Source organism: Rhinolophus hipposideros (genome assembly GCF_964194185.1).
Source record: "Rhinolophus hipposideros genome assembly, chromosome: 18".
NCBI classification, from domain to species: domain Eukaryota; kingdom Metazoa; phylum Chordata; class Mammalia; order Chiroptera; family Rhinolophidae; genus Rhinolophus; species Rhinolophus hipposideros.
Window position 1 is genome coordinate 44,236,779 of NC_138064.1, and position 21,302 is coordinate 44,258,080.

The window sequence follows — 21,302 nt, forward strand, 5'->3', positions numbered from 1 at the left end:
GAGATAGAGTTTTCACAATTTTTTCAGGCTTATTGAGGTATATTTACATATAAGAAACTGTATCCATCTAAAGTGTACAATTTAATTAATTGTGATAGATGTATACACTGAAACTACTGTCCAAATCAAGATACACAATATTTCCATCATCTCCAAGGATTCCTTAAGCCCGTTTGTAGTCTTTCCCTCCCTCTGTATCTGCCCCAGGCAATCACAGATATCTTTTTGTCACCATACGTTAGTTTGCATTTTCTAGATATTTATACAAATGAAATCAAAGAATATGGACTCTTTTGTAACAGGCTCCTCTCAGCATAGTGACATAGATTCATTAATATTTTTGTGTATATCAGCAGTTTATCCCTTTTTATCATTGAGCAGTATTCACTTGTAAACATACATCACATTTTGTTTATTTATACATCTGTTGATGGACATTGGAGTTTTTTGAATTTTTTGGTTATCTTGCATAAAAGTTCTCTGAATATTTGCATGTAAGTCCTTTGTGTGGATATATTATCAATTCTCTTGAGCAAATACCTAGAGTAGAACAGCTGAGTTATTTGGTAGATGTATTTTAAGTGTTTTAAAAAACAATTTTCCAAAGTGGTTGTACCGTTTTCCATTCCCACTAACAGTGAATGAGAGTTCCAGTTGCTCCACATCCTCACAAACACATGAAATTTTCAGCCTTCACTCTCCTATTGGGTATGCAGTGGAAATTTTTGTTTTAATTGTAATTTCCCTGATAATTAAAAATGTTGACATATTTTCATGTACTTATCTGCCATGTAAATGTCTTTTTGGTGAGGTGTGTGTTTAAATATTTGTACAGTCTTTCATAGATTTAATTTAAACATTAAATTAATAGTTTTGTCGTCTATTATTGGGTGGAAGGAATTTTTACATATTTTGCATATAAATCCTTTATCAGATACATGTAGTTGAATATTTTCTCACACTCTGCAGCTTGCCTTTTCATTTTTTTTTAATATTTAGACTTTGTTAATTTTTAAGGTTCACAGCAAAATTGAGGGAAAGGTACAGAGCTTCCCCGTATAACTCCTGTCCCCACCACGTATCCCTCACCATCATCATCTCTCCCCACCACGTTTGTCACAATTGTGACACATCATAATCAGCGAAAGTCCAAAGTGGCTTCTTTCAATATTTTCTTTGTATCTTTGGATTTCTGCAATTGAATATGATATCTCTAGTAAGAGGATATTCATTGTATTTATTCTGTTTGATTTTGCTGCACATCTTCCATATTTAAGTTAATATATTCCACCAAATTTGGAAAGTATTTGGCCATTATTTCTTCATATATGTTTTCTACCTTTTTCCCTCTACTTCTGGGATTTCAATTACACGTATGTTAGATATTTTGCTATTATCTCATACTCTCAGGGGCTCTGCTTGTTTTTTCTTTTAATATATTCTTCTCTCTGCCCTTTAGCTTAATTTTCACTGATCAATTTTAAAGTCCATGTGCTTGTTCCTCTGTCCATTTCAGTCTGTTATTCCCATCAGGTCCATTTATCATTTCAAATATTTTTCTTCTAATTTCTATAGTTTCCATTTTTTATTTAGTATTTTTATTTGGCGTGTTATATTTTTATCTCATGTTTTCTATTTTTCTATTTTTTTGCTGATATTTTCTGTTTTGTTTTTCCTTTTGTTCCAAGTGTACTTTCCTCTGCCTCATTGATTATCATTATCAGAGCTGTTTGAAAATCCTTGTCTGACAACCTAACATCAGGAACATCTTGAAACTAACCATTATTTATTTTTCTTGAAAAAAAATGAACCACTTTTTTTTGGTTCTTCTTATTTAAGTAATTTTTTATTATATCTTGGACATTGTTAGAATTCTGTTATATTCCTATAGATGGTGTTTTTCTTTTTAAAGCAAAAAAGTACCCTGCTTATAATCAAATTGTACACTTTTCTTTGTTTTTTTTTTTGGAGCAGCATCTCAAATCTCAGTTTCCTCCTTTTGGTCTTAGCTGAAAAGTGCTTTAAGTCTTCCCATGCTTGCATGGTTCAGTGGTGAGCCAGGGATTTAGGTAGAGTTTATATGCAGAACTTCGTGGCTCTCCTTTCCAGAAAGCCCTCCTCACTGTTCCTGTGTGTGATTGCCTTGGTTCTGTCTTCTGATTCTTTAGGCCAGAAAGAATATGAGTTTTCACCAGAGTCTTAACTTCCCTGGGCCACACTGGGACTGTGACCTGCCATCAAACTAAGGTCAGAAAAATAGGAATTATTCCATGCTGTACCATCTTGCAAGTTTTACAGCCTTTTGGGGGGGGGGGGGAAACAGGTTTTTAATTCATATTTTATAGTTGTTATTTTTGAGATGATGTTTCATTTTTTAGAAGCTTATTTTGACATACTTGAAGAGGAACTCCTCAGGGTAGAACCATTTAATCCTTTTCTCAGAAGGCAGTATTATCTCTTTGGATAGATTCCAAAACATATGTTACTGTGTAAAAAGCTTATCTGATTTATGCACTTATCAAAAACAAGGTTTCCAAAAAGTAGGCATCCAAAATACAAAGAATTATAACAATGATTCAAAAGAGAAGAATTAGGCAAAAATCTTAAAAATGCCGAAGGCAGCACTGATTTTTTTGTTGTTGTTGTTTTTGTTTTTGTTTTTCTTCCCAACTGGATATATAGCATGTAGAGTTTTGAACTAGATTTTGTTTTGGTTGTTGCCTGTACCCCTTCCAGATGGCACACTATATAAATTGTCTGTCTTTGAGACAGGCAAAGAGAGAGGCAGACTGTCTGAACACATGGATCTCAAGAATCTAATTTCTCACTATCGATAACATGTACAAACAGAATTTCCTCTTCAGTTAAAGCTGCTGCCTCTAAATTCATTTTAACCAATAATTTGATTTTTGTGTATTATATGCACATCCAGCTCTAAGAACTAAATCACAAGACCACTTCCTTTTAATTACAAATTATATTTTATGGCTGTGAATAAATTATTTTATTTTTGAAAAATCAAAATTCTCCTAAGATATATTCCCCTAAGAATTTTGATTCAGAAACTGGAATTAAAATTTTTGTTTTCTATGAAAATCAAGTATGAGTAAGTTATATGTCAAACTCCTTAATGCTCTCAGTTGACTTTTCTTTTTATTCTATGACTTTTAAAACTACCAGAAATATAAATGTTTTTAGTATGTTTACATTTTGAATAATGAAGGTGTACTTGTTGGGTGATACTGACAGTTGGATGTTTTAGCAATTCATTCTGCGTTAGGCATGATCTGAATACTAAAGAGATGCCTGAAGTCACAAAGGATGGTAGCTAAGAATTCCATAGTTTAACAGCATGCAGTCCAAAAAAATTTCTTTCCATTTGAAATATTATAACTGTGAAAAGTTACCTTGTGTTACTATTCTTTCATTTATTTCATTTATTAGAATAGATGTAATTATTAATTCATCTCAAGATTAATGATTTTGATATTTAGTGCTTGAATAAAATTTTGACTTTAAACAGTTATGAGTCATGTAGATAATAAATCCAGATTTCTTCTAAAACTTTCATTTAATGAAAGAAAACCCATTTCAAACACTTACGGTGATAAAATAGATTTCAATGACTGTTATTCAAAATTATAGAAGACATTTTTTATATTTTACATATTGTTTGGAAAAGTTAGGTCATATTGAACCTTTAGTTTTTATGTGTAGTAAATGTACTTGGTATTAAATTTACTGCTTAATCTTTGTTGATGACACAGAGCTACATGAGTCTGACATCAAAGCATATAGTTACATTTGCCAGCTCACACTTATATTGCATAGTAATGAAAGAAATATTGTTGTGCATCAGACTTACAGTTCATTTCATTTTTGACCGTAGTTTGAAAGGATGTTTTATTAGCGAACATAATAAAGCCTTCTGTTTTGAAATCTTTTGAGGTAAGTATTAGTTCAAACCTTACCATTTATTACCCTATTTCATCACTCTGTGTCAAGGTTCTAGATTTAATTTACGTTTAATACTTTAGAAGCAAAACACTTAAAATAATGCCAAAAAATTTTTTTCTATTACATTATACCTAGAATAATCTGTTAAGACTTCCAATACCTAGAAATAGTTTTCACTTTTACAAAGTGATCTTCATCAAATCTTATCACAGCACCAACAGCCAGAAAAAGAGAAGGCACTTAGTATTGTTAGATAAACAGTTAATTCATTTTTAATCTGCTCAATTAATTAAACAAGGTCATTAGACTGATGTGGAGCTAACCCCATGGTGGCCTGTGTAAGGAAACCAATATCTAGCCTGTAAATGCCTCAAAGTTATGAAATCAAAAGCTAAGAACAACCAGTCACAAACAGCCAACAAGCCTTTAAGCTACAGCAGAATTAATTTCTTTGCTTTCACACTTTATGGAACTCATTCCCCTGGTTCCTCTTGGCAGAGAACTTCTAACACTTCTCATTTGGCGCTGCCTAATTTGAATAGATTTTTGCCCAAATAAATTCTTAAAAAATTTAATATGCCCAGTTTATCTTCTTACAAATGAAATGTCTTATGTTTCAAGCTAAGTTCATAAACTGTGCGGCAATGTTTCTGCCGTTATCTACCTCTACACTAATCCAAATTATTTTCCTGTAATATTTCATTTATTATTTATTTTTAGAAACATTCAGTTTAAAGGTTTATATTTTCATATATATTCAATGCATTGTAGCTTAGGTTGTGTCGTCGTACAGATTTTCCTTCAAACCCTGGTGTGTATTTCCTTATGATAGAATAGCATTCACCTGAATGATACTTTTGCAGTCTAATTTGCTTTCGAAAAGTCCCAGTGCTCACTAGTCTAATGAGAAACACAGAGACCACACCAGAGAGAAGCACCTGGCCTCAGGCCAATATGCCACATTTGCCAACGAGCTCTGCAGAAGGCCAGGCATGTTCACCTCTCTGAGACTGGGAATGTGCTTGCAAACTGCCAGAATCAGCTGAATGGTAAAATGTTTCAAATGTGTTGGAGAAAAATAAACCATCAGGATAAACAAGACATCACTATGGTGCTTGATAGACATTTCTTGATTGAGATTTTGAGCTGTGATTACCTTAGTGTTACCTTTGCCCACAGGACATAAATGAATTCTGTAATTTGGTAACAAAGTAGAAGAGTATTGCTTTATTCACCAGCTGGTTTCCTGGGAGGAAAATAATATTATTTCAAAGGGGAAATATTTTGTCAAATATATTTCTTTACCAGCTACCCAGCACAGTTTTCGACATTGAAACTCACACATTGTTATTTTGTTCTAACATCGTGAGCTAGTGTTTGGGAAAAGGTGTTGATCCAAACAGATTTTCTCTTACATTCTTCTGAATAATAAACCTTTATTTGCAACACCTTTTCCCATAAGCCTAGTATGGTATAATATGCAAATGTTTGGAGAGCTGTTAAATTTGAACATACTAATTTAGTTCCCTTAATATACACTGCTTTTAATTCCCAGTGAATTAATGGACTTTTTAAAGATGGAAATAACATCAAAATTATGAATAATAAAATGTCAATAGGTACATATCTTTCAATAATTACTTTCAATGTAAAGGTATTAAATGTTTCAATCAAAAGACATAGAAAGGCTGAGTGGATAAGAAAAGAAGACCCTTACATATGATGCCTAAAAGAGACTCAATTCAGATTGAAAGACACACAGAAAGTAAAGGGATGGAAAAAGGTATTTCATGAAAACAAACAAACAAACAAATATAAAAAGCTGGGGGTAGCAATACTTAAACCAGACAAAAGAGACTTTAAAACAAAGACCATAACAAGAGACAAAGAAGGACCCAGTAATCCCACTTCTGGGTATTTATTCGAAGAAACCCAAAACACTACTTCAAGGGGACATGTGCATCTATATGTTCATTGCAGCACTATTTACATTGGCCAAGATGTGGAGGCAGCCTGGGTGTCGGTCAATGAATGATGGATACAGAGGTGGTGACACATATATACAATGGAATGTTGCTCAGCCAGGGAAAGGAATGGGCTCTTGCCATCTAGGGCAGCATGGACGGACCTGGAGGGTACTGTGCTAAATGCAGTATGTCAGATAAAGACAGATGTTATGTGATTTCCTGTGTATGTGGAATCCAAAGAACAAAATTAAGAAACAAAACAGAAAAAAATTCATACATACAGAAAACATTTTGATGGTTGCCAGATGGAACAGGGGTTTGTGGTGTTAGGACAACAAAGAGGAAGGGATTAAAAAGTAAAAATTGATTGTTACAAAGTAGTCATGTGGGTGTAAGGTATAGTATATGGAATGTAGTCAATAATGTGGTAATAATTATGTATAGTGCCAGGTGGGTACTAGACTAGTCAGGGGGATCTCTTTTTAAATTATATAAATATCTAACCACCATGCTATACACCTGAACTTAATATAAAATAATATTGAATGTCAATTGAAATTGAAAAATTTAAAAAGAGGAGAAAGGTGAAGGGGAATGAGGTTCATTATTTTCAGGTATAATACAAGTTAGTCACGAGGATATAAAACAAATAAGTCACGAGGATGTAATATACAGCATGGGGAATATAATCAATAATATTGTGATAGCGTGGTACAGTGTCAGATGGTTGCTGGACTTATCATGGCGATCACTTCTTTAGATATATACATGTTGAATAACTATGGTGTACCCCCTAAACTAATATAACATTATATATTATAATTATACTTAATAATATATTAAGTATATTTTTAATAACAATCAAATAAAAAATCAACTGTGGAGGGTGATATTGAAAATCCACCTGAGTAGGTGGTTTGGAATCAGTTCTTGTCTTTCAACTTTAAAATAGCATTTGGAAATTAAACAGGGGTAAAAAAAACTTTAAAGAAATTGTTTTCAAAGTTATGGCATCTCAAAGTTAAAAATGAATGAATCCTACAATTTTGTGTGTGTTTGTGTACTAACTTCTCATGTTTCATATTCATACATAGATAAAAATCATAACCGAGAAGTTAAGGAGTGAGGACACAAAAATATATCTGGTAGAACAATGATCATACTCTCAATCTTATGGTTTTCTACATACCACAATTCATAATGAGGAAAATTTAGATTTTTCTTTCTTTCCTTTTCAGAGATTAACACATAAATTTTGTATAATAATGTCAAATAAATAAGGGGAACTTTTATGAAGAACATTAAGTATGGCAGAACTCCCTCACTCATTTCCTTCTTAAAGGCAAGTAATTAAGTGAGATTGAAACCAATACACAGTAATATATAAGGAGACACATTTGAAAGGCTTTGAACTTTGCATTGATTATCTACATTGATTGGCTGGCAATTCTCTTGAAGGGTAATATCAACTTATAAAAAAACAAACAAAAATTTCCTACTTCTCCACTTTAGGTATCTTTGAATTTTTCAGTATATCATGACACAGACAAATCTTATCTTAAAAAATAATTTTGCTGAGATAATATTTGAACTAATATTTAGTATTTAATCAAAATAATGATGTGATATATTCATATAGTACAGTGGACATCATAAACCATAGTAATCCTGGCCTCCTTGTCACCACTTCATCCCTATTCTAAGGTAAAGAGACATAAACTTTTAATCGTTTCTCATTTTAGATTATCTTCATATGCTCCAATTTCTTGGTTCATGAAATGTATTTGTTACCTATTAACTCTCCAGCATGGACACTGAGGACTTAGAAAACTTAAGTTAGTTAGCCTTTACTTCTCATCTTCCCTTTCTCCAAATATTTTGATAATTTGATAATTAATTAAATTATTTAATTGCTTAACTGTGTATTTTATGTAATGTACTTACATATTTATTTCATACTCTATCAGTTATCATAAATTCCCCTCTAGATCAGATGAGGATACCTTGCTCCTAGTCTTTTCACTTTTCTCTCATTATACATACCACCTCTGTCCTCAGCACTTTGCTTCGATATGGTCAAAAATAAACAAGTGATATTCTGTTCTCTGATGTCAAAGTGGAGAACTAATAAACTTTATTTGTATTATCATGATTTTGTAAAGCATTAACTACAATCTGAGTTTTCTTTCCTAGTGTTTCAATATCATGACCTCTGGATCACTCAAAGTATAATACAGCCAATGTTAAGATCGTGTTAACTTAGTTTTTTTTGTGCCAGTCTATCAATTGTTTAAAATTATGCCCACTTTTAGTGCACTTCATATTTGAATCAAGAAATTCTTATAGAGGCTAAGCTTTTCCTGAGATTTTTCATTTCTCTCTCATCATTTTATTTTTTGATAAGATAATGTGTCCTCTGTGTAATCTCAAGTCCATCTGTCTTGTACATCTATTGGAACCTTCCCAAACAATGCACAGAAAGTGTGACAATCAAGGAAATAGGTGTACAGAGATCCCCTCATCCTGCTGAGCAGTGCCCCCAGGTTACCTTACCAGGTTGTATAAATATAAATATTTCCTACATGTAATATAACCTGAAGAAAGTTAAGAAATACTTATTTAGTACCTATAGCTCTGTTTTTCTCCAGCAATAACACTCCTGGATCGCTTCCTCCCTGTGCTTCAATCTGGGATAGTACTATTCCAGTCCTACTGAAGAGATAGCTTCTTATGAATTGCTGTCTCTGCCCTTCTGGGTTTGGTGTCTAATTTCTTTGTCTCCCCCCACCCCTTAATTTTCTTCTTGTTTTATAGGAGCTCATCCTCAAGTAATATCTAACAACAGTTGTGCAATAAGTCATGCTTCTGAGTCTGTTAATTCAAAAAAAGTCCATATTCTACCTTTACATTATTATTATTATTGGGGAATATTGGGGAACAGTGTGTTTTTCCAGGATGTCAAGTCATTGTTTTTTTAATCTAGTTGTGGAGGACGCAGCTCAGCTCCAAGTCAAGTCGTTATTTTCAATCTAGTAGTTCTGGAGGACGCACCTCACTGGCCCGTGTGAGACTCAAACCGGTGACCTTAGTGGTATGAGCGCCGCATTGTAACCACTGAGACAACTAGTCACCCCTTTACCTTCACATTTGATTTGTCATCTGCCAACAGACAGCATCCTACATTCAATGTTATTTCCCTTAATAACTTTGGAACCATTGTTCCCTAGTCTTCTGGCATCCAAAGTTATTAAGAAGAAATCTTGTACCAGGGTAATTATTATACATTTGTAGTTATGAAGATTTGCCTCCAGAAGCTTGCATTTATTTTGTCTGTTGTTGTTGTTTTTAAACTTCACTTATTTTATTTAACTCAACCAGCATTTCTTGAACTTTCTATGTTACAGAAATTGTGCTTGTTCATGCAATTTATTATCCAATATTCAGTTCTGAGTTATACTTTTAATCTTATAAATTAGGCACTAGAATTCTTAGGGCAAATCACTGTTTAGACTTACTTTCATGTTTAGTATTTTCCTTGATCACCATCCTATCTTGCACCTCACAGTTTTCCTTCAGTGATCATTTTTTTCTCTCTTTGAAGTGCGTATTTTGAAGTTGCCTTACTTAGGCTCTAATGGTGCTGGGCCATTGCAAATTTGTTGCTGATATAATGTCTCAATTCATTCTTCTTTTATAAAGATACATTTTGCTTCCTGTTTTGAGGATTTTGTATGTTTTCATAATTTCTGGGAAATTCTTAGCCGTTACCCTCTGATTTATTGTCTCTTCTTAGTTTACTCCTCCAAATGAGAGCCATAGAATAACTCAGGAGAAGGCATCCCTGAAAACGGACTGATAAAAAAAAAAAAAAATGAAGCTGTAAAAGAAAGGTAAAGACAAGGCTAGTGACCAGCGAATGCAAGAGATGGATACGTAGCACAGTATTTGTTCCCAGAGGAGGAGTTCAGGTAGAAGAAGTCGGTTAGATAGAATTACCAGAACACACACTCTGAGCAGATAATGACTTTGCCAGTACTTTGCAAGCAGTGGTGATGGAAGTTATTACTGTTCCTTGTTCTCAAACAGCTAAGGAAAAACATTTTCACAATTTTAGTAATCACATTCCATTTTTCTTGTCAGTCTCATAGATTTATTTCTCAAAATTCTCCTCAGTGTGAGATGAATACTATTTTTCTTAACCAGTTAATTAAACAATCAAAGCACCAAGATATGAGGAAGGGCAATAAGTGAAAAAAGTTCACCTGACGAAATCTTATCCCGTAACTTATTATTCATTTATTCCATTCAATATAGATCCTCATGTCATGTTTATTTCTTTTTATGTAGAATTCTGTGTTTTCTTTCCTTCTTCCTGTTTCATTATCGACATTTCAGTACATGTTTCCACGTGGGTTCTTTCTCTTTTAATACATTATTTTTGTATATTTCCTTTACACAACACCATTTTTTTTTCCTTTCTACCTCCTTTTTACCTATCTTATTTTGCCTACTTTTGGTCTCTTTCCCTTATCTTCCCCCAAATCATCCCCAGCTTAAACCAAAACAGGGCAACAAAATTTAAGTTAAGGACTTTTAAATATCATTGAGTGTTCAAATGTCAAGTTAAAAATATGAGTTGATTGTTCACATACCTAGTATAAAAACTTGTATGTTGTAAAAATATGTATCAGTCTCCACTCATGCCACCATCATGCTCTGATGTGACAAACAGGTTTTATGGGGTCTAAACACTTTCTATTACCGATATACTTTGAAAAGGTTTTGCCTATCCATTCATTCACACAGTTCTTTTCTCTAAACGAGTATACATTTTATCAGGGTATTTAAAACCTGTACATAATAACTCCCAAACAGAGGAATACTGGACATTTCCTGCCTTATTACAAGCAGGTGAGTTATATAATCAGACAGGAAGAATTATTTTGGTTGCACTGTGTGGAATGTATTGTATGAGGGAAACAGTCATATCAGATATGGTGATAGCCTAGATGGCAACCTGAACTGAGTTGGTGGCTATGAGCATGGGAGTGGACGCTAAAACATTCCCTGGACACACGTCCAGCTTCCTTACAGCTATTTCTTTGCTCATGTTCTTTCTTAGGTCTCAATGCCTCTGTTTCTCTGTTGAAATTTACCCAACTTCGAGAATCATATTTAATTACCCTCCTCTTTGACACGTTTTCTATTTTCTTGACTTGGGAGTCTTAGCAGAAAATTGGGTGATTCCTTCCTTGTCTTAGAATTCTCACAGAAAGGAATTGTCATATAATAGAGTTAGAAACTAATTGAAATGGGGGTTGGGGGGTTGGTGAGAGTGGTTCTAATTGGAATGCACTTTGCAGTGAATCTTAAATAAGTGGAAAGCCTATTTATTATTTTCTCTCTTCTTATTGCCTTATTTTACTGAACATAACACTAGTTCTTTTTTTTTTCAAATTTGTTCAGATTTTTTTTGTTTTATTTATTAGTTTCAGGTGTACAAAACAAGGTAATACTTAGACGTTCATCATTTATATCCCTCATACTGTGAACCCCCCTCCCCCCATCCACTATCCCTCCGATATAACACTAGTTCTTGACATTGCATTCTAGTTCATGCCAGATATATCATGTTAAGTTTCTAGTTCAGCAATGTTCATTTTCACACTTACAAGATATTTCAAAATGCTTAAAAGATAGTATTTGATGCATTAGGTGACTGAGTCAATACATGACTTTTCCTCACATAAACTTGTATGTATTTTGTGTCTCTCATTACAATAAATTATTCATATGATTTATATTTCTAATTTATAAGATTATTCAGTTTATTCATGAAAAAACACTGTCAAAAAAAAACTAGGCTAGTTTGGTTGTAGAAATAAAAACATTTTAATTTTTATTGTTAAAAATCACCTATTATTGGTTTTGATCTGCTATCAAAAGAAATATGTGAGGCAAAATATTCTCAGAATAAGATCATGAATGAAAGAATTTGCAAGTCAGTATCCTTATATAAATATCTATATACCCACATTTATTAAAGATTGCTATGATGTCTTATAGTGGGTTGAAAAGTGGCCCTCAAAAGGTAAGTTCACTCAGAACCTCAAAATGTGATCTTGTTTAGATAAGATTTTTGTTGTTGTTTGTTTGTTATTCAGACGTAACTAAAGTAAGGATCTTCAGAGACCACCCTGTAATTGGGTGGGCCCTAAATCCAACATCAGGTGTCCTTCTTAGAGGGAAAAAAAGGAGAACATACACAGAAATGCAGGAGGAAAAAAAGGAGAACATACACAGAAATGCCATATGAAGATGGAGGCAGAGACTGGATTGATGAATCTACACGCCAAGGAATGCCAGGGATTGCCGACAGTCATCAGAAGCTAAGAGAGAAGCCTGGGACCCATTCTCCTTCAGAGCTTCCAGAAAGAAGCAGCCCTACCAGCACCTTGATATTGAATTATGTCTTCCGTAATTGTGAGTGAATTGTGTGTTGTTTTAAGCCACCAAATTGGTGATAAGTTATGGTAGCCCTGGGAAAATAAGATATGCCTTTTGTTATTCATTTATTACAATATATTAAGAGTAGTCATTTCAATATTTTAAAATTTATTTTTAATTTTTCAAACAGTAGTATTCACTCTTTTAGAGTGAATTTTGATAAAAGCATATAGTTGTATAAACACCTCCACAATTCAGACACAAAATAGTTTTACCATTTTCACCGCACAAAAACAAAACAACAACAAAAAACTTCATTCTTTCAAAGACAAACTCTCTCTTTACCCTTAACACTTGGCAATTACAGATCTATTCCCATCCCTATAATTTTGCCTTTTCTAGAATGTCATGGAAATGGAATCATGCAATATGTAGAGTTTGAGTTTGTTTTTTTTTTCACTAAGAATAATGCATTTGAGATTCATCCATGTTGTTGAGTATATCAACAATTTCTTTTTTTATTATTACTGAGTAATAAAAATGTACTGTGTTTTCCTGAAAATAAGACCTTGCCAGACAATCAGCTCTAATGTGTCTTTTGGAGCAAAAATTAATATCAGACCCAGTCTTATTTTACTATAATATAAGACCGGGTCTTTAATATAATGTAATATAATTAATATAATATAATACCGGGTCTTATATTGATTTTTGCTCCAAACGACGCATTAGAGCTGATTGTCAAACTATGTCTTATTATGGGGGAAACAGGTTACCACAATTGTTTATTCATTACTCAGTTGATGGATAGTTCAGTAATTTGCAGTTTTTGGTGATTATGAATAAAAACTTTAACGAGTATCCATATTTTTGTATGAAGATAATTTTTTTATTTCACTTTTGTAAATACCTAGGTTATATGGCAGGTATATGCTTAACATTGTAAGAAACTAGCAAATGGTTTTCCACAGTGGCATATCATTTTCATTCCCATCAGCAATGTGTGAAAGTTCCAGGTGCGTCTCATCCCCATCAGCACTTGAGTGCTGTAAGAGATACACAAGTACATGTTTCTACATACATATGTACAACAACAACATGGGTTAGGGGTCCACTCTTCTCCAATATGACCTTATCTTAACTAACTAAATCTGCAATGACCCTGTTTCTAAATAAGGTCACACTCTGAGGTAGTGGGGTTAGGACTTCAACACATCTCTTTTTTGAGGGGTGGGGGAAACACAAGTACAAACTCAGATAATTTGCCTCTAAAATCAGAGTATGACACTCTTAATTGCTACATTTCATGGCCTCTGACTTATTAAAATATGCCCAGAATCACTAGCTTTTACTAATACCTAAAGCTTGGTTACTGGGTAAAGCTCAATTCTTTGTTTCTTAATGTTATGTATGAGACAATGGTGAAAACAGTGTTGTCTAAACACACAACTAACTCTCCGATGGTCTTAGCAGTAATTATTCTAGAAAGTTTGTTATTTTCTCAAAGCTTATATAACTGGGGACAGATATATTTCTGGCTTCGTATTGCTACATCCAGAACATCTCATTCCTGGTTTTTGCAATAACCTCTACTTCTATATATATATGTAACACTCTACCTATCTTAACTACTTTCATTTACAATTGTCCAACTTACTCAATTATTCACTTTCATTTATTAAATACAATAACATCAAGTCCATACTTTCTTGTTTACTCCAACTCCTACTCTAATCTGTTGATTTCAAAATCCACATAGAGAATCAAAATTGTAACTTTGACTTGATCACATCAATAATCTTCAATTCTAATCCATCTTCCCTGCCTACTCCATACTAATGAACTAAAATGTCACTCTAACGTCCTGTATCACCCAAATTTCACATTCAGACCACAATCTTCTATAGTTCTTGCTTTCTTATTCAATTATTTATGAATTGAGTGGTTGTGAATCTCATCAGAACTTCTAGTTTACTGGTCTCTCTTTTTCCTCCTTTTCCTTTTGCCAGGCCATTAGTCCAGTCTCTGTTGACCTATGCTTTTAGTTATTCTTTGAGAAATCTCCTAAACCCCTTATCATTATGTTTTAAACATACATGTTCTGACAAAATCCAAATCTTGAATAAAATAATCTATCTTCCTTCTGTATGATTTCACATACCACTGTACAGGAGATAAGACACACAAGGGGAAGATAAAGTGTATAGTGCTTATTAACCTAAACCACACCCTCGATATCATGTTTCTCCATGACATTTTAAAATATTCTTCCATGTAATTTACTTTTTATATTTCAAAAAGTGTTTCTGTTTCTAAAGGATTATCCACTAATCCATTCTCTAAAAATGATAGATAATATTTTGAAACCATATTAAATTATAGAATTTTATAAATCAGTGGTGAGCTCTCAGTCATTTTTGTTTGAAAGTTTTCTGCAGATGAAAGTGCAATATGGAAGCACCAAAGATTTAGAGGGCATTGGCTAATATATAACACTCAGGTGGTTGGTTCATCTGCTATACCAGAGGAAGTAAAAACTCAGGTCCTGCCTGATGTGAAGAGTCTTAAAGAGAACCTTTCCACATTAAGAGACATAAGGGCTACAGTCCTAGGAGAAGAACAAACCAGACCTAACACGACTATGACCCTAATCCTGGGAGACAGTACTAATGTCTGCTTGGGATTGATCAGTCCGTGCAGAAGCAAAAGGAAAGAAAAAATATTTCTGAGACATTGTTGCCATAGAACAATGGTATAATGGATTTTCACCCCAGCTATGTACTTTTGGATATTCAAGGAACGTCAATTCATGAATTTGGTTTTCTGTCATCTCCAACAGTTAGTTCCCCTCTGCCACCAGGAAGAAGCTAACACAGTTCCTCTCTGGAAAAAAACATACTTAAGCCTGGTCTCCAAGTACCTCCAACTTTCTGGGGTACCAACAACAATCAGTCAAAGATAACTGTGCAGTTAAAGAAAGAAATATGTATAAGAAAGAATCAGAAGAATTAAGAGACAGCAACATTAAACACATATACCTCAGATAATGGAATTATTAAACGCAGATTTTAAAACAACCATGGTTGCCTGATTTAAAGAAAACAAATGACAATGTAAGTTGCCCTAGAAGCCTTAAATAAAAAGGACTTTCTAAAGGAAGTCAACCTCACAATATGTTATGTAAAGCGAAAGGCCTCTATTCCTAGCAGTTGGAAGACAGACTAAGTAGAAAATCTTAAGTGTGGGAGAACTTCATGGAAGACTGGATTCTCAGCTGTGACTACTTTTGCGTCATAGCCATGGTGCTAGTAGGGAAGGCATGAGGCCCTGATAACTGGAATGAGAATACTGGAGTGGATATGCCTGGGAAATTTCAAACCCCATACTCCCCTAAATACTTAAAACCAGATGAAGTAATTTACTTCTCCTTGTTAGAGGTAGGCAGCCCCTGACCTTTTGCCTAAAGTTGTACTTAATTTTTCTGAGGAATATATAAAATAAATAAAAGTTACATTATCATATATTAAAGAACATATTACATACATTGTCAAGGGAAATGTAAGTACTGTAACATATCATATCCAGAATGCCAGAGATCTAAGGAAAGGCCTATGTCATCTGAGCTGAAGAGCTTGATAATGGATCTCTGAGGTTGACAGAAATAAAGTTATGTGATACTCTTATGTTTCTTTAACTTTTCCCTTCTTTTACTCTGGTATCTCTGCCAAATTTGAAAATAAATAAATAAATAAATAATAAATAAATAAATAAAAAGTCTAAATCCTTAGGAAATGAGTCACAGCCAAATTTATCTCACTGTAAAAAAACAAAACATTTGAATCTCTTCCCTTCAGGCCTATATCTGGTTGTATCCAGGAAAACACAAAGAGTTCATTTTCAAAAATGTGTTGAACAACAAAAAAGTGATAAAAAGGCTAACTCTTACATTGCATAATAATAGTGTATGAGAAGAACACTGAAGGAAAAAATGATGATGTTTGTACTTTTTAAAATTCATGGCACTTTTGTCTGAAACTAATTTTAAATGAAATATAATTATATATAGGAGAAAAGTCATAGTAGTTCAAATCAATCCTTTGAAACAAACTGACCACACAAATTAAACTCTACTCTCTTTTCAATAGAGGTTGGTTGCATTCTAGTATTAGAGATATTGACACAACTGCAATAATAATCAGAGCTATGTGTAATTTCTAGTTAAAATAAATAGAAATAGCTCTTTGACTTGTAGAAATTGTTCAAGGTCTTTGGAACCTAGTTTACCCAACTATAAACAAATACTTTGACCAAACTATTTAGAAAATCCTTTTAAGCGCTAATATTCTATGTATCTTTTGATGTTCTGATTCAAATGTATTTTATTCTTAAACGCAAAAAGAAATAGCAAACAATTAACATTATTGTTAAAAATTAGAAACCATTTTTAGTCTTTTCATGATCTATGCTCAAAGTTCGCAATCACTTGAAGTTCCCATATGTGTAGATCCAACCCATATTGCCTCCTCTTAGCCTTATGGGGCCTCTGTATTAGTTAATGATTGATTATTCTCCATTCTGCAAATGTGAATGCATCCTACACTGTTTCTTCCTTTAACTTCATTTTGTTGTTTGCTTTCCCTTTTCTTTTGGATGCCTTTCATCCCATACTCATCTGAATGTCAAAAATTTCTTTATTAAAGTTTAGGCCAAACGTTAACTCCGTGAAACCTTGCCTAGTAACCCAGTAGAAATGATGTTTCTTTACTTAGTGATTAGTAACTACTATACATCTTAATCTAAAATATAACTCCTCATGTTCTATAGTTTTGTTGTTTGTGTTTTTATTTCACCCTTTCTAAGAGAAAGAGATTTTGTTTAGGGATAGTATTGGCCATGCAATATCCATACTGACATCAGCCCCATCACCCGCCAATGTCTAGGAAGTAAACGACATGCTCAGACCATATGGCTAGTAGTGATCTTTAGGGAGAAAAGGAAAGTTCAGAAAGATTGGTATAGTCTTATCTAATGCACACTCAGGACCAGTAACAGAACTGATAGGTCTAATTTAGTCTTTCTGTTGAACGCATGGTCAACTCTTCAACTGTTTCTAGATGGTGCACCATTGAAGTCTCATCACTAGCCATGTTTTCAATATAGAACTATAGCCATATTCTTCTGGATGTCTACACAAAAGTCACCTCTTATGAACACAAGGTAAACTCGTGTGAAATGCACTTATCCAACCTAAAATAGAATGACAAAGAAGAGCAATAGCATGCTTAAAAGAGAATTTGTAACAAAGGAACTTCTAGGTTTCATTAAAACAAAAGGGATTCCAAGACTTGAACACACCAAAGCCAGGGCTTTATAAACAATAAAAGAGATACAATTGTTTATTAGTTTGTACAATTGTTATTATTCCTTAAAACTTATAGATCATTTTATAATATTTGACTAGATAACTATTTGAAAGAAAAATATTACAAACTATTACAATGAAGAATCATTTTGTGAGAAATAAGTATGTTAAGTTTTGTTGTTTCCTTCTGATTTTAAAAGTGAGAGTGAATTTTTTTCATTTATTTATTTAATTATTTATTTATGTTTAAATTAAAGTTTATTGGGGTGACAATTGTTAGTAAAGTTACATAGATTTCAGGTGTACAGTGGTATATGAACCAAAAACAACAAAAGAACAAGATAAACAAATGAGAAACAAAAACTCATAGACACAGACAATAGTTTAGTGGTTACCAGAGGGTAAAGGGGGAGGGGGTGGTAGATGAGGAATATTGTTTTTTATTTAAAGAAGTTCTTTGTTTCGAATACTAAGGAGACTTTTGTTTCAAATACCAATTAAATTATTTATTTATTACTAATACAAATTTTTGAACCACTATGGTTACTAATATGTTAATTAACCAAAAGAAACATTAGTTATAAAGCTTAATTTCTACTAAATATCTTAGCTGCTTATATAGATGTATTTCCCTACAGATTTATTAAGAATATTATTTCCCTTTGAAATGTCACAATATATCCAAACACCTATTGTATTGTACAGCATTATTTTGAATATAGGAAGTACAAATTAATGCTATATATAAAATCATATAATTAGGTCCTTGCCCATTTAAATGTTTTCACATTTATAGTAAGTTATTTATTTATTTTTACATGGAGAAAGAAAACAGCAGGGAGTTCTATTTAAACAAATGTTTGAGCATCATCTTGTAGAATTATGTACAACTTTGTTGTACATATAGTGCTATAAATTAAAAATAAAACATTTATTTTTAAGCACATCTAGAAAGGCCTATTTTTAAAAAAACATCTGGCCTCGGTGCTGTGCAAGGAAGGGTCTTTTCTAGATGCCGGGACACTAGCTTACAAAAGGCTTTCCATCTAATTGGAAACATGGGCTAAAAATTTACAGAAAACATGAATAATACAAAATACATTTTTGTAGATACTATTAAAATTATTTTTATTACTATTATTTATATAATATGTACAATAAAAATATGTTTTAAAAAGTGGGATTTTAAATTGGTTCTTTAGAATGGATTAGATTTATATAAACAAAAAAGTGAGTAGGGGGTATTTTCATCAAGAAAACCCCATGAGCCAAACACAGGGATTGGAATGCACTCAATGGTTCAAGGATTATGCAGAAAACCAGGTACTGTATAGGATTTGTATAGGTAATTAGTGGGAACTACATTTTGAGAGGAAGAATGCAATACTTTTAAATTTGATTAATGCTGTCCTTCAGTGATTTTTCTGAAGGCTTTTTGAAGACCATGAGTAGAGAAATAACATGGTCATGCTCAACAGAGCTTCTCAGTCTTGAATGTGTACACCCATCACTTGGGAATCCTGCTAAAATGCAAATTCTAATTCAGAAGTTGCCAAGTAGAGCCTGAGACTTTGCCTTTCCAACAAGTTCCCAGATGATGCCAATACTACCAATTACCAAGCTACACATTGAATAGCATCACTGAATAGGCAGCTTGCTGCAGAACCCAGCAATAAAGAAGCTAACTTGAAGTTCAATGCAGGAATCCTAATGCAAAGCAAGGACGTTTAGTGACATTAACAAACATTTGTCAGAAATGTTATAAAGGAAGAATTAATAATTTTATATATATAATGTGATGGCTCTGTGTGAGGTCGGAGGGATAGTGGATGAGGGGAGGGGGGTTCACAGTGTGAGGGATATAAATGATGAACGTCTAAGTATTACCTTGTCTTGTACACCTGAAACTAATAAATTAAAATAAAATTAAAAAAATAGGTAACTTGTTAGGTTAGGTCTCGATTTGGGAAGAGTACTAAAAAAAAGAGATGAATCCATTTTTTTTTTCTGTTTGTAGGATTAAAAACATAATGTTAATTTGAAAGTAAATTTCAATTTTGGAGTATAATACAGTTTGCAGAGAACAACTCGTATCCTTTTAGAATTAAACTTCCATTTATGGTGAAACGTGGAAATGTGCACAGGCAACAAAAAAATGAGGCTATGAAGCTCTGAATAAACAGCACATTTCTGTTTGGTGATGGTAGTTTCAGCCATAGAGATGGTTAAAATCACCCAGGAAAGGAAAGCCACAAAGACAGGACTGAAACTAAGGCACAATGCCTGTCTTTAAGAGGAAGAGAAATGAAAATGGACAGTTAAAAAGGTAGGCAAGGAGCAATCACAGGTATGGAAGAATCAAAACACTGAGCAAATAAACTCAAAGGAGGAGAAGCCGTCTAAGATGTAGTTAAGAAGTAATGGAAGTTAGGAGGTCTGAATATAGGAACCAGAATGTCATCAATGAACTGAGATCTGCAGGGCAAATACCTTTCATTAGAATGAAACCTGTGGACGATTTGAAATATCAAAGTTTAATTGAATTCTTCTGAATTACATCTGATTTTTTTTTTACCTAGAATATTTTTCTTGCTGAGTATAATAATATTCCTCTATTTAGCTTTTCTTGCCTCTCGAGGTATTCTCTCCACTTCCTTATCTTTACCACAGTTTGGAACTTGCACCTTTTCATCTCATAAACAGGTGAAGCTGGTCAAGCATGAAGTCCTTAATGCTGTGTGTTTGCTCATCCCTCTTAAGCCTATAACTCTGGGAGTTCTTTCCGAGTTTGGCAGCTTTCATTCATATATGAATTTGAACTAATACCAGGTTTAGTTTAGGTATGTTTTCTCTTACTCAATGATTTAAAACTCAGAAATATTCAATTATTTCTTTAATAATATTATTTTATACACTTAAGAGATATGTATTACAAATTCTTTTTTAACTTTAGTTTTAAAAAAATTAAATTCTTTGTGTTGCTTCTCTAACATTTTATTTTCCAACTACCCTTCATCATCATATTAATTTGAAACAATTGTGTGTTTGAATATTATGGACATTTATATTTTATTTTGAAGACTAGTGTAGGTTTAAACCTAGTATAATGGTGTCCAGGAATTGAAATCATACCCTATTCAGATAGCAATAGGGAAATTAAATAATAATTTGTATAATTTTTCCTGTTGCTACTCCTTTCTTACTGGCTTATCTTGTGGTGTACTTAAAATTTATACTTTGAAAGATTAATTTTTTCTGATGATAAAATCTAAACAAGAATGCTTAAATACTCAAGCACTAGAAACACTTAAGATCAAAGGCATGCATATTACTTTTAGGAATTATGCACAGACTTGTATACTATAACAAGCTTCAGTATAATATTGCCTTCAAAATGACCAATTCTATACTACCTAGTTAGATACTGATATAGTCACATTGGTGATGCCTAGTGGCTTTCAACCAGGTTAGTGTTTTTGGAACGGAGATATGAGAATAAAGCAGAGTTGGTCTGAAGTTGGTGCAAAAAATTAAATAATATCCCCAAGGCCGTATTTAGAGGTAAAAGG